Here is a 13,225-nt window from a genome sequence, read left to right on the forward strand (position 1 = left end):
GAAGCGCCGGAGCCTCGGAGGCGAGCGGCTGCTGCTGTGGCCGGCAGGGGAGAGCTGCGGCTGCGGCTCCGGGCACGGCGAGCTGCCGCTATGGCCTCTGCTCCGGCCTCTGCTCCTGCCCTGTGCGCACAGACACGGCCGAGGGCTGCCCGGCAGCTCCGTGCCGCTCCGCAGCGGGCCCGGCCGGGCTGCTGCTCTCTGCGGCCTCTGCCCGCCGCTGCCGGCCCCGCCGCGCTCCCGCCTGCCTCTGCCGCGGCCGGGCCCACACCGGAGGCAGCACATTGCGGCCGGCTCGGAAAAGCCCTGCCCGCAAAGCGCCCGCCACCGCCTCGGCCTCAGGGCACAGGCTGCCGGCGTCCTCGCAGCTGCGAGCCGGCCCGGGCCGCCTGCCGGCCTCGGCCACAGCTCCCGCCCGTGTCTCCATGGCCGCGGCTGCTCGGCACAGCGGGCTGAGCACAGGCAGCGCCAGCAGCAGCTCCTCACGGGCCCAGGCTCCTGGTGCTCCGAGCCCGCCCAATCCCGAATTCCAGCCCTGAGGAACTTGGTGTCCCAATGCATCCCCTGGGGACAGCAGAGTCTGCCGCTGAACCCAGCCCATGGTGACACCAGCAAGTGACCAATGGAAAATTCACCAAATCCCCATCAGAGACAAGAGGAAACTCCCATAGTGCCTGACAGCCTGAAACAACTGCCATTACAGAACATTCCATCCATGTGGGAAGAGAGCCTTTTCCATTAAAGCAAAAAAAGAGTTATCTAAAAGGAAGCCAGGAACAAACAACAAAGTTATTTGGACTCGTGCTTTTTGTATCTGTTTGAAAGTCCAAGAAAATGCAACCTTTGCTCTTCCGACACAGCTCTCTGTTCACGATGTGAGACATCGAGTGCTGATGTGCAAGAGCTGATGGAAGGGACAGGGACAAGGATGCAGCAGCTGGCAGTAGCACTGAAGGAGAAGAGTTTGCAGGCAGGACACAAAATGGCTTTGTTTCACCTCTTCTTTCAGTGCTGCTAAGAATGTAACCTGAAACAAGCTGGGAACACCAGAGCATGGAGCCCTTTCCTGGCAGGGCTGTGTCTGCTGAAGGGGCAGAAGGAGCCCAGCAGGGATCAGACACAAACCAGCAAGGGACTGAGGAGCCCGTGTGGTGGCAGTGAGCAGCCTAGGGCTCCACTCACTGCTGGTGGCATTTTCTATTGAACCATCTCCAAGGACTTCTCCTGTGCTCGGTGTTTCTAAGGGTTTTCCCCCTTGGTTTTTCTTGGTTGTCTCCTGCACCTTTGTTTCTCAAAATTTTCCCACCCTGTCAGCAGCAGCCCTTATCCAGGAATGGCTGGATGGGTGGAATCCTGTGGCTCAAGAATTCCTGTGCCAGAACTCTACATGTGCCTTATGCTTGTCAGCACCTCCTTCTCTGTGCAAAAACTAATCATCAGTGGAGGTTTTTTGCCTAAGAGCTTCTGAGTAGCAAATGTTGTGTTAGAATTCTCATGAGTGTATCCCTTAAGGTCATTGCTAGGAAACAGAAAGTAAGGCCAGGGTAGCAGAGCAGCTGGGAGCTGGTCACTCCCTGCAAAGCGCTGATGTATGATGGGGGAACACCATGTTCCAGGATGGGTGAGAAGAGCAAATGTGCTCATGGTGCTGTAGGTGTGGTTTGGGTTCACTCAGAGGGCAGTCAGGGCTGGTGAGCACTGGAAGATCGAGCTGCAGTCACCATCCATGTCCCTTTCAGTGCCGGCTTTAGGGTGTCTGCAGCCTGGATCCAGAGCACCCTGGGGGGTTCCTGTGGCTGCCTTTGCACTCAGGGTGAGGATGCCCAGGAGCCGCTGAGGCCAGCAGTGCGGACCAGGGCTGGGGCTTGTGGCCTGCCAGGTGTGGCTCTGGGGACTGTGACATGCCAGGGCATGGGTCACTGTCACTGCCCTTCAGAGCCCTGGCTAGCTCTGTGGTGTTGCAAGGACAATGGCAAGAGTGGGGAACTGGCTAGCTTAGGGTTTTGCCTGAGCCAGAACCTCTAGGCCAGCTGCCTAGCAATAGAGACCCCTGGAGGACTGAGTGAAGGAGGCAGAGGAAGCTCTTCTACAGTGCAAAGTGCAGAGGATTTGTAAGAAGAGACATGGGGAAGGCACACAAGACAAAACTGCCAAAAGCAAGCAGAAATGAAAACAACTCCCAGCACCCCTGTGCACGGCACGGCTTTTTAAAATCTTTCAAAATGGGGGGTGAACACCATATAGTAACCAATAAGCGACTCTTGGGGTGTTGTTTCGAGGGCTACAACAAATCAGAACAAGGGGAGGAGAGAGGGTTGGGGTGGGGATTGGATCTTAGGGTGAGGGACAGGGGACTTTGTGGAACAAAGGGTAGGCTTTGGGCTGATGGATGGGCCAAAGGGGCCAGGTTGTCTTGACAGACAGGGAAAAATCTGGTGAGGAGGGAGGGGATTCCTTGAGGGACATTTGGGTAGGAGGGCATAACACAGGGGAGAAACTAACTGTAGTAACTCGGGGAACGCTTGAACATACCACAAGATAACAGAAGATCTGAGTCAATAAACTAGCACATTACAATACAGAAATTCAGGGTTTCAGCAGCCGCGAAGTGGCACTATTAGAACACCACAGGAAGTGGTGAAAGCCATCTCTGTCCTTCAGGTTCCTGCTGTGTGGGAAGGTGCTGCGAGTTGTGGTGGCTGCACTCCCCCTTTGCTGGGAGGATGATCTGTACCAGGGGAGAGCAGAAAGCTGCCATGGTGAGCAGAACATGCTCAGAACATTCCAGTTCAGAGAATGGCACTGCCCCTCAAGGGCAAAAAGCTTGAAAGCATAGAATTCTGTGCAGAATCACTTTACAAATTTTGTCTTCTAGAACCTGCCCGTTTTTGTATTCTGTAGATGAATACTCTGGGTTTTATAAAATACATGGGGTTTTTTTCTTAATTTAATTTTATAAAATACATGGGTTTTTTTAGGAGAACTTTCAAGTTTATTTCTATTTGCATTTTACGTCCAGCAAGTATGCAGATTTTTTTTTCTTTTGTAAATACTTAGGGAAAAATACCCAAGCATCTTTTAATCCTTTGGGATATTGTGATTAATATTCTTAGAAAGAAAACCTTGTTGAACAAGTGCGAAAACAGAGAGAGAGGAAAAATAGCATAAAAGTCTTTTAGAACAGGGCTATACAGTGTAATAAGGATTGCAGAACTGAGGAATTCCTCCAAGGGCAGAATTAGCAAGATATATTGCTAAGAATACCTATCAGGATACTTCCTTAAATCCAGGGAAATGTGACCTGCAGCCATATGAAGTATAGCCAAAGCAAATGAAAGCCTTTGGAAAAGAGGGAATTTTGCCAGTGACATCAGTCTGTCTACATAACTGAGGGATGCTCATCAACCTTGCACTGCATTCCTCAATATTTGCAATGTCTTTTCTCCCAAATTCTATGAAATGTGAAATAAACAGGGCCAGGAGACTTCTTCTCCTTTTTAATGCCTTTATTAAAAGCGATCAGCTCAGGATTGGGCGGCTCGGCAGGGCTGTAGTCCCCGTCGCGTCTCCCAGGGCGACTCAGAGGAGGAGGATATGCGCAGCTCTGTCCACTAGGGGCAGAGCTGGGGGATCTGGTCCTCGTGGGAGCCTTTAGGGCGTGATGTCCCCGTCAGATCTTGTCCTTTGGTGATTTTGTCCAGCTTGGTCCTGGCGTCGGGACGACTCTCCGCTCAGGGCGAGAAGGATTCCACATCTCTGCAGGCTCAGCAATCGGCTCCTCATGTCCAGACACCACTTTAGTCTCTCAATTCTTATTTGGCTCGTTGGTTTTGGGGTTTTCTCGTTGCATTTTGGAGTCGAGGTCGCAAAGCCTGCTGGTCTTGGAGTCACTTTGCATAACCCCCCCCCCCCCCTCAGGTGTCTTCCCTATGTTGGAAGAGCGCACTGCCTTGGGGAAGGGCCATCACTCCACCCAGCCAGGCCTTTTACTAATACAAAAGAGGAGATAAGCTTCAAAGACCTGTGATTACAATAACAAGGCACTAAGAACCCTGGCAGAGACAGATCTGGCTGCGTCTCTGTAACTCTTTCTCACAAAAAAAATATTAACCAAATTTTTTGTTCATAACAGTCTCCCCTCTTTTTCTTTGATCGAGCTTAAATTCTTAAGCTCGCATCAACTCACAATTTTTTTATTTTGATTCTACTATAAATTTCTTGTGCACTTTGGTAATCATGGTTACTTAACCTTATTACTTTCCTTGGTTTCTTCAGGTTGGTCTGCACGGCAAATACTATTTTACTAAAACAGATAAATAAGCATAGTAAAAAGAGCAATCCTCCAAGTACACACACAGCGAGAAAAACCACCTTTTCCCATACATATTTTCTGAAAATCTCCAAGTTCTCCCACCCACTGGGATCAAGTGTAGGAGTTGTAGGAGATTATTTACACATGCTAATCATTTTATTTCGTTTGAAATGTCCCTAATAATTGAATTCTTTATTTTTAATACTGCCTGGAGCCGGATGACTTTGTTCAACACAGATATTGGGATCCGAACTTGGCTTTTGCAATTTTGGATTTTCTCAATTTCTATTTCACTTTCCCAGTTTTGTTTAATTTCTCTCAAATCCTTATATATAGGAACTCCCAAACTTGATCCAGTTTCTTTGGGTAATAAGAAAATTGGTTTTATCACCCTAGCAATGCAGTTGGCCAGATGAGATCAAACTTAGGGGTTTAGAGCTCCCCTGAAATGTGTTCCAAAAGGGGTTTATCTCTTTTCCAGTACACTTATATAAATACTTGTAACAAACAATTTTTCTTACCATTTCCTATTGGAATAATAATCCCAATATAACCAGTTAGATTGTGCCTGGGTCAGTGTGACCCTCGCTGCTGAGCCAAAGGCGGCTTCTGTGGTGCTTTACCCCAGAGATACCTTGGCTGCTGGAGATTGCAGCAGGGCACTGGTGCAAGTCCAGGCTTGTCAGGAACTCCGTTTACCTCAGGAGAGAGAGCTTCTGGCGATGATGAAGAGAAGAAGGAGTGGATTCTGCTGGAGGGTTATATCCAGATATTTATTCCATGGTTACAGAGGTCTGAACCGGGGCAACTTCTCCCAACAGAATAGAGGCCGCATGGTCTCATTCACCTTTTAAGCTCCGGGACAGGGTAAGGGGAGGGGACAGGTGAGCTACCAACCAGGTGAAAGGGGCAGGGTCTCAAGGGAGGATGACACTTAGACAGGCCAGTGACCTCTGGGCATAGGGGCATCTTTTGAATCTGACTAACCACACGATGCCTTGCTGGAATCTTAAGCCTGATTGACAGGACTCACTCAGCAAGGGGGGTGAGGGGGAAGGGAGAGAGTATAGGCACACCTGGGAAGGGACCCGGAAGTTTAAAACAGGACATTGCAACACACCGCAACAATTTCCACCATTTCTTTGCTTTTTACTAGATCTGCTGAGCTTGTTTCAGCAGCATCACATTCAAAGCACAACCAGGCTACCTCTATAGGGCACTCTCCTAGGAGTGGCTGCCTAAAAGTGGCAGTATTCTGGGCTATCCAATACACTCTCTTATTTTTCTGATAAAGGACCAATTGGGAGGGGTTAACACAGTCAGGGTTAGAACTGATGTGGACTCTCGACAAGGAGCTCACTTCCTCTTCATAGAGGGGTTGGTAGCATTCTTTGCACAGCTCAGCTGGGCTTCCTAGAGCAACACCAGCAGTTAGAGCTATCAGTACTACCCTTCCCAAGAGTCCGGGATGGGTCATCTTGCACAGCCTGCCCACCTGGCCTTGCCTCTTGGGGAATTTTTTACTGAGGAGAAGCTTCCAAGCTCTTTAGAGTCCCTTCTACCCGCTTCTCTGGTTAAGCCTCTCTTGGTCTGTTCCCTACAAATTTTAGTTTCCCCTCCCAGGGGAGTGTTCTGTAGAGGATTAACCTGGAGTCTTTAGAAATATATTGGGGAACTTAACCAGAATTACTTATTTACAGCCTTAAACTTTTTTACCAACATAATTTACACAAAACAGTTTTGAAACATTTTAAGCAATATTAGAACTCCGATACCAATTTTTCCTATACAGTTCAGTCTTTTTGACTCTTCTTCCTGAGAGTCAACTTTAAATCCCAGTATACTCAGGTGAATTAACTTGTGATGCGGATGAATCCTTATCCAGTGCCCGGAGGTGAGTGGTGTGGACCCTGGCCCAATGCCAGAGGGAAAAACTGGGAGTCTGGCCCAATGCCAGAAGGAGACAGGGGTGGAGTCCAGTCCAATGCCAGAAGGAGAATGGGGTGCAGTCCGGTCCAATGCCAGAATGCCAGAGGGAAAAAACCTGATGTTGAATCCTGGTCTAATGCCAGGGGGTGAGAGTGACTAACATAGTTTACACAAAACAGTCTTGAAACATTTTACTAATGTCTTCCCATACAGTTCAGTCATTTTGACTCTTCCTTTTAAGATTCAACTTTAAATCCTTTGGTCCTTTTATCACAGTATACTCTGGTGATTTAGTTTGTGTAGCAGATGAATCTTGTCCAGCGCTGGGGAGTGAGAGTGGTGTGGACTCGGGTCCAATGCCAGAGGGAAAGACTGATGTTGTTTCTGGTCCCGTACCTGGGGGTGAGACTGGCCCTTTTATTCTTGTAATATGAGTCCAACCTTTTTCTTTGGTCCGCACAGCTGAATTTGTGATCAGGAGCACCTGGAAGGGGCCTTCAAATTTAGGCATTAGTGTTCCCGTATTCCATGATTTTATCAAAACCCAATCTCCTGGGCTAATGTTGTGAACTTTTGTGTCAAGAGGGGAAGTTTGAGGAAGGTATCCTTTCTTTCTAAGTCCTTCCAGAGTTCTTCCAATTATTTCTAAATACTTTCTGGTAGCTTCTTCCCCTTCCAAATAGTCTCCTGTGCTATAAGGTGTTAGCAAGAATTGCAGCCCAAACATCATTTCATAAGGTGAAATTCTTATGTCAGACCGAGGTCTTGTTCTGATGCACAATAGTGCTAGGGGCAAACATTTCAGCCAATTCATTTTTGCTTCTTCAATCAATTTAGTTAACACATTTTTGAGGGTTTTGTTCATTTGCTCCACCCTCCCAGAACTCTGGGGATGCCGCAGAGTATGCAACCTCCATTTCATTCCTAAAGCCCCAACTATATTTTGTGATGTTTGGGACACAAAATGTGGACCTCGGTCTGAGTCTATGGTGTTCACCATTCCATATCTGGGGATAATGTTCTCTAGGATTGCTTTTGCTACAACTTGAGCTGTTTCCCCTCTGGTCGGGAAGGCTTCTACCCAGTGTGTGAGATGATCAACTATAACCAGTAAATATCTGTACCCTTGCACTGGGGGCATCTCGGTGAAATCTATCTGTATGCTTTGGAAGGGTCTCAAGGCTAATTCCCTTCCTCCGCGTGCTACTTTTCTCATAACTTTCTGGTTCACTTTTTGACAAATGACACTTTAGCCAGGCTATATAAACCAATGCATAGGTTATTCCTTAAGAAATGATCACATAGTCCTTGGACTCCCCAGTGAGTTAATTTGTGTAATTCTGTTAGCACTGTCAGAACCAGTGCTTTATTCAAAAACACCCGTCCGTCTGAGGTTAACTACTCTCCCTGTTGGCCTTGGTGTAACCTTAAATCCTTTATAGCTTCTAATTCTTCTTCACTGAATACAGGTTCTTCCCTTTTTTCCCCTTCTTTGGGTGTCATTTTTGCCTTTAAAATTTTTACTGGATCTCCTGGTTCTAAAGCTGCTTCTTTGGCTATCTGATCAGCCAGTTGGTTTCCTCTAACTTCAAAACTGTCTCCTCTCTGGTGCCCCTTTATATGGACCACTGCTATTTCTGTAGGTTTCTGTAGAGCTTCTAATACTGATCTAACTAGGTTCTCATGGGCTAAGCTTTTTCCCTTCGAACTTAAATATCCACGTTCTTCCCATATTTTCCCAAATGTGTGAACCACCCCATACGCATATTGGGAATCCATATAAATAGTTCCCCGGTCCCCCTCCAGTAAATCCAGTCCCCTTTTCAGGGCATAGATTTCGCAACTTTGGGCTGACCAGTTTGGGGATAGTTTCCCTTTTTCTGCAATTTGTAATGTTTCTCCATCTATAATGGCATAACCTGAAGCTCTTTTTCCATTTACTACCCTTGAAGAGCCATCTATGAATAAGCTTTTTCCAGTTGCTAGAGGCTGATCTTCCAAATCTTCTCTTACTTTTGTTTGGAGATAAACCAATTCAAGACAATCATGTTCTAAATTCTCTATAGGCTCTCCCATTAGGAATTGTGCTGGATTGAGGGCATTTGATGTGATAAATTTAAGTCCTCTGTGTTCATTAGTATTATCTCATATTTTAATATTCTAGCATCGGTTAACCACTGCTGAGCCTTCTGTCTCAGTACTGCCTTAAGATCATGAGGAGTATGCACTTTAATTTTTCCTTGTAAGGTCAATTTTTGAGTCTCCTCTATCAGGATTGCAGTTGCTGCTACTGCTTGTATACAAACTGGCCAGCCTCTAGCCACTGGATCTAACAATTTGGATATGTATGCCACAGGTTTCCTGCACCCTCCCCACTCTTGAGTAAATACTCCATAGGCTATACCTCCTTCGGCACTCACAAACAGGTCAAAGCCCTTCCTGAGGTCTGGTAAGCTTAGAACCGGGGCAGAAGACAGTTTGTTTTTTTAAGTTTTCCAATTGTTGAGTCTCTTCAGCTGTCCAAATTAGGGGTTCTGGATCCACTAGTGTATATTGATCTAACCATAACTTACAATACCTGAACAAGCCCAGGAGTTTTCTCACATCTCTTTTTGTTTTCAGGGCCGGGAGAGCTAAAATACCTGAAATTCTGTCAGGGCTTAGTTTCTTATACCCTCCCCCTATTATGCGCCCCAGGTATGTTACTTCTGATTGCACAAATTGTAGTTTCCCTTGGGAAACTTTTAGTCCTTTCTCTCCCAGAAAATTCAAAAGCTTAATACTAGTTTGTCTGACCTGATCTTTTTTTTTTCCTGATACCATCAGGTCATCAACATACTGCAGGATCTGCACTTCTTTTTCAGGGACAAATTGTTCCAACAAACTCTCTAAAGCTTGTCCAAAGAGATTGGGGGATTCGGTGAACCCCTGTGGTAATCGGGTCCACCTTAGCTGTTGTCTCCTCTTTGTACTCGGGTCCTCCCATTCAAAGGCAAACCAATCCCTACATTCTGTTGCCAGAGGACACGCCCAGAAAGCATCCTTCAAATCTCTAACAGTGAACCAAGCAGGCTCTCTTGGAATTCTGCTTAGGAGACTATACGGGTTGGGCACAACTGGATGTCTGGCAATGGTTCTTTTGTTGACTTCCCTTAAATCTTGTACCAGCCTATATTTCCCTTCAGCTTTCTTAACTGCCAGTATAGGGGTATTATGTGGTGACATGCAGGGTTCTAAAATTCCCTCTTGCAACAGTTGTTCAATGACTATAGCAAGCCCCTTCTTTCCGTCTAGGGAAATCGGATGCTGTTTAACCCGTATGGGTGAGGTATCATCCTGCATTTTTATTGTTATCGGTGGAATGTCTAATAAGCCTCTCTTTTTCCCTTCAGCCCATACCTCAGGATTTATATCTGCAACATCTCCTTGAGATAACTTCATCACTTGTACTACCATCCTCCCTTCCCTTGGGACAATCCCAACCCCCAAATGAACTTGCAGATCCCGTCCTAACAAACTTTTTTCTAAGTTAGGTAGATAAAGAAAATTAGCTTTACATTGCTTTGAGTTCCCAATTATTTTCACTTTTTCAATCACTGATGCTCTAAATGGCCTCCCCTCCGCACCTAATACTTCACAAAATTTTCTCCCAATTTCCACACCTTTTGGTATTTTGTTGAGACAGGACTTATCTGCCCCTGTATCAACCAAAAATTCAAATTCCTCATTTAGGGGTCCCACTTCAAAGTTTACCAAGGGCTCTTCTAGATGTTGCATCCGGTCCCCTATATTAAAAAGACCCTGGCACCCCTAGTCCTCCCCCTTAAGAATCCTTCCTAAATTATCTTGTTCCCTGGCTATTGCCTCATCGAGACTGAGCTTTCTACAAAACCTCTTGATGTGTCCTGCCTCCCCACAGTAATAACACTGTCGTCCTCTCAGAGGGACTTGAGGTCTCTCAATCCTTCGTGCACCTGCCAGTACTGGCCTGTCTCTGCCTCCTCCTGGTGGTGGACCCGCCCCCCCTGCACTTCCTCTAGCTACAGCGACCATGATCTTAGCCTTGGCCTTTGCTTTTTCTTCCTCCCTCCTTAAATACACCTTCAATGCCTCTGTTAATAGCTCATTTATGTCCTTTGCTTGCCACTCTTCCATCTTTTCCAGTTTTCTCCTTATATCAGGCCAAGATTTGGTAACAAATTGGACTTTTAGTAGCATTTGACCTTCTAGGGTGTCTGGGTATATTCTAGAGTACAACTGGAAGTTCCGCCTTAGGCGATTAAGCCAGGCAGCAGGAGCTTCATCTTTCTCCTGCGTGCCCTCAAATGCCAATTGGGTGTTAGTTCCTTTGGGAACTGACTCTTTGATCCCCCGTATTATCAAAGACCTATATTCCATCATGGCCTTCCTCCCCTCCTCCTGGTTAGGGTTCCAGCTGGGATCTGTTAGCGGCAATTTCTGTTCACCTGATGGCACCTGGGGTCCTGGACGGTTATCTTTCTCCCAAATTCTCATGCCAGCCTCCCTAATCATCTGAACCTCTTCTGGGGAAAACAATATACTCACGATGGAATTCATCTCCCCCCAAGTGTAGATATTTGGACCTGGAAATTGATCTACTTGGTTAGCTATGCCCACTGGGTCCTCAACTAAATGCCCTAACTCTTTCTTGAATCCTCTCACCTCAGAAGCAGTTAGGGGAGCATTCACAAAGCCAACACCTCCCGCTACTCCTCCCATAGGAACCTCTCTGAGGGGAAAGAGTCTCTCTGCCTTGGAGGTCTTGGATCTGGTGCTACAGTATGGCCCATCTTCAGATGCCAAACTACTTTGAGGGATATCTGGGTTACCTTGAACTTTCTGCCCATCAGCAGGTGTATTTGCTGATAGCTGTTTATCGGACAAGGAGACATTTGTGCCCCAACTAGGAGGAGGTAAAGGGACAGCAATAGGAGGGGGAGAAGAGCCTGAGTGGATATTAAGTGCAGCTGGAGAAGGGGTGGAGAATGCAGCAGGTGGAGTAGGCACTTGTGGTGGTGCAGAAGGAACTGGTGGGGATACTGGGTTTCTTATAGCGGAAGCTGAAGGGGTAGAAGGAGGAGTCTGAGCAGGTGGTAATGAGATGGCAGCCGGGGGAAGAACCGGACCTGCCATTTGAGGTGCTTGAAGAAGAGGATTATAAGGTGGAGGGGCAGAAGGAGGCAAATAATCCAGGGGATCCCATCTTTTACTACTCCTATCATCCCCTCCTTCATTCCCCTCTTTCTTCCTCTGTACCTTACAAATTCGCACCCCTTCACCCCCAACAGCGCTCCTTAACCAGCAAGCTACATACAATAATTGCTCAGGATCAGTATCCCCTCGAGCTGTCAGATAATTATTTAATAGTTGGCACATCCACTTATCCTTTGTCCCACACCAAGGCCATCCTCCTTTGAACTCTAATTCTGGCCCCACTTCCATACAATAATGGATCATTTTCACTTTATCTAATCCCTCCGTGGCCTCTATAGAATCCCATTTTACTAACAGTTCTCCTAAGGGACTATTGGGAGGTATGTCCCTCAGTCTCTTGCTGGTTTTTTTACTATTACACCCTCCCATTTTACAGGTCTTAACAGTAAAACATCCCAAAGGTGCCTTTACTGACCGGTAATTTCAAAAAGAACCTTCTTTGAGGAGCTTCAGCCTCCTCCACTGAAACTTCAAATTTCTGCCTGATGCTCAGGACTTTATACTGAAACAACTGCCCGATCTCTAGATTGCCCAACTTTCCCCACGTCAGGTCTTACATCTATCGGGACTTGAACACACGAAGCCTTGGCCTAAGAATCTGGGTCGTGCCTGACTCCCTCAGTCAGGAAAAACAACTGCCTGATTTTTAGTTTGCCTAAGCCGCCAGTTTTAGGCTTCACCGTATCAGGACTTAAAAGCAAACCACAGCCTCCTTTGCTGTGATTTGTGCCTGACTCCTGTGTCAGGACTTACTTTTGCCTGCAGGGCTTGTGAGCGACCTGAATCCTTCTCGGGACTGACAAAATCTTACGCGAATCCTTCTCGAGACTTACAAATGCTACCCGAATCCTTCTCGGGACTGACAAATCTGCCTGACTTCCCTCTGTCAGGGCCTATTTTGGGTGCGTGCCACTCATACAAATATTCCCTCCGCACGCCCAGAGGGGGGGGCCCTTTATTCCCCCTTGGGAGACTCACTCACGCTAATAACACTTGCTTCCCCTTGTTTCCGGCCGGCTTTCTCACGAAAGCATGGAACCGCGGTACTGAGGGGTCCACTATCACTTTGAAGGTCCAGCTACCGGCCTCTGTCTCATTCACACACACATGCGCATGTCTCCCGCTCCCGCCACCGGCTTTCTCACCAATCCGGTGCTACGGTGCTCCTCTGTGTCGCTGGTCCTGAGCCGATCCCTCTGGTCCTGGTAGCCAGCTGTCCTGAAGTCCAAGATGGCCAGTCTTGAATCTTCTTGCGGCATGGCTATCCCGGACAAGCTCCCAGCTGAAATAAACAAGGCCAGGAGACTTCTTCTCCTTTTTAATGCCTTTATTAAAAGTGATCAGCTCAGGATTGGGCGGCTCGACAGGGCTGTAGTCCCCGTCGCGTCTCCCAGGGCAACTCAGAGGAGGAGGATATGCGCAGCTCTGTCCACTAGGGGCAGAGCTGGGGAATCCGGTCCTCGTGGGAGCCTTTAGGGCGTGATGTCCCCATCAGATCTTGTCCTTTGGTGATTTTGTCCAGCTTGGTCCCGGCGTCGGGACGACTCTCCGCTCAGGGCGAGAGGGACTCCGCATCTCTGCAGGCTCAGCAATCGGCTCCTCATGTCCAGACACCACTTTAGTCTCTCAATTCTTATTTGGCTCGTTGGTTTTGGGGTTTTCTCATTGCATTTTGGAGTCAAGGTCGCAAAGCCTGCTGGTCTTGGAGTCACTTTGCATAACCCCCTCCACCCTCTCAGGTGTCTTCCCTAT

General features: G+C 47.5%; 1 protein-coding gene across 1 annotated transcript in view; it reads left to right on the forward strand.

Moving 5' to 3' along the window:
• Positions 1-13,225, forward strand: part of LOC141727271 (serine/threonine-protein kinase PAK 3-like) — a 44,844-nt gene that overhangs the window by 24,476 nt on the left and 7,143 nt on the right. The window lies entirely within an intron of this gene.

The sequence above is a fragment of the Zonotrichia albicollis genome, chromosome Z (genome assembly GCF_047830755.1).
Source record: "Zonotrichia albicollis isolate bZonAlb1 chromosome Z, bZonAlb1.hap1, whole genome shotgun sequence".
Lineage (NCBI taxonomy): Eukaryota > Metazoa > Chordata > Aves > Passeriformes > Passerellidae > Zonotrichia > Zonotrichia albicollis.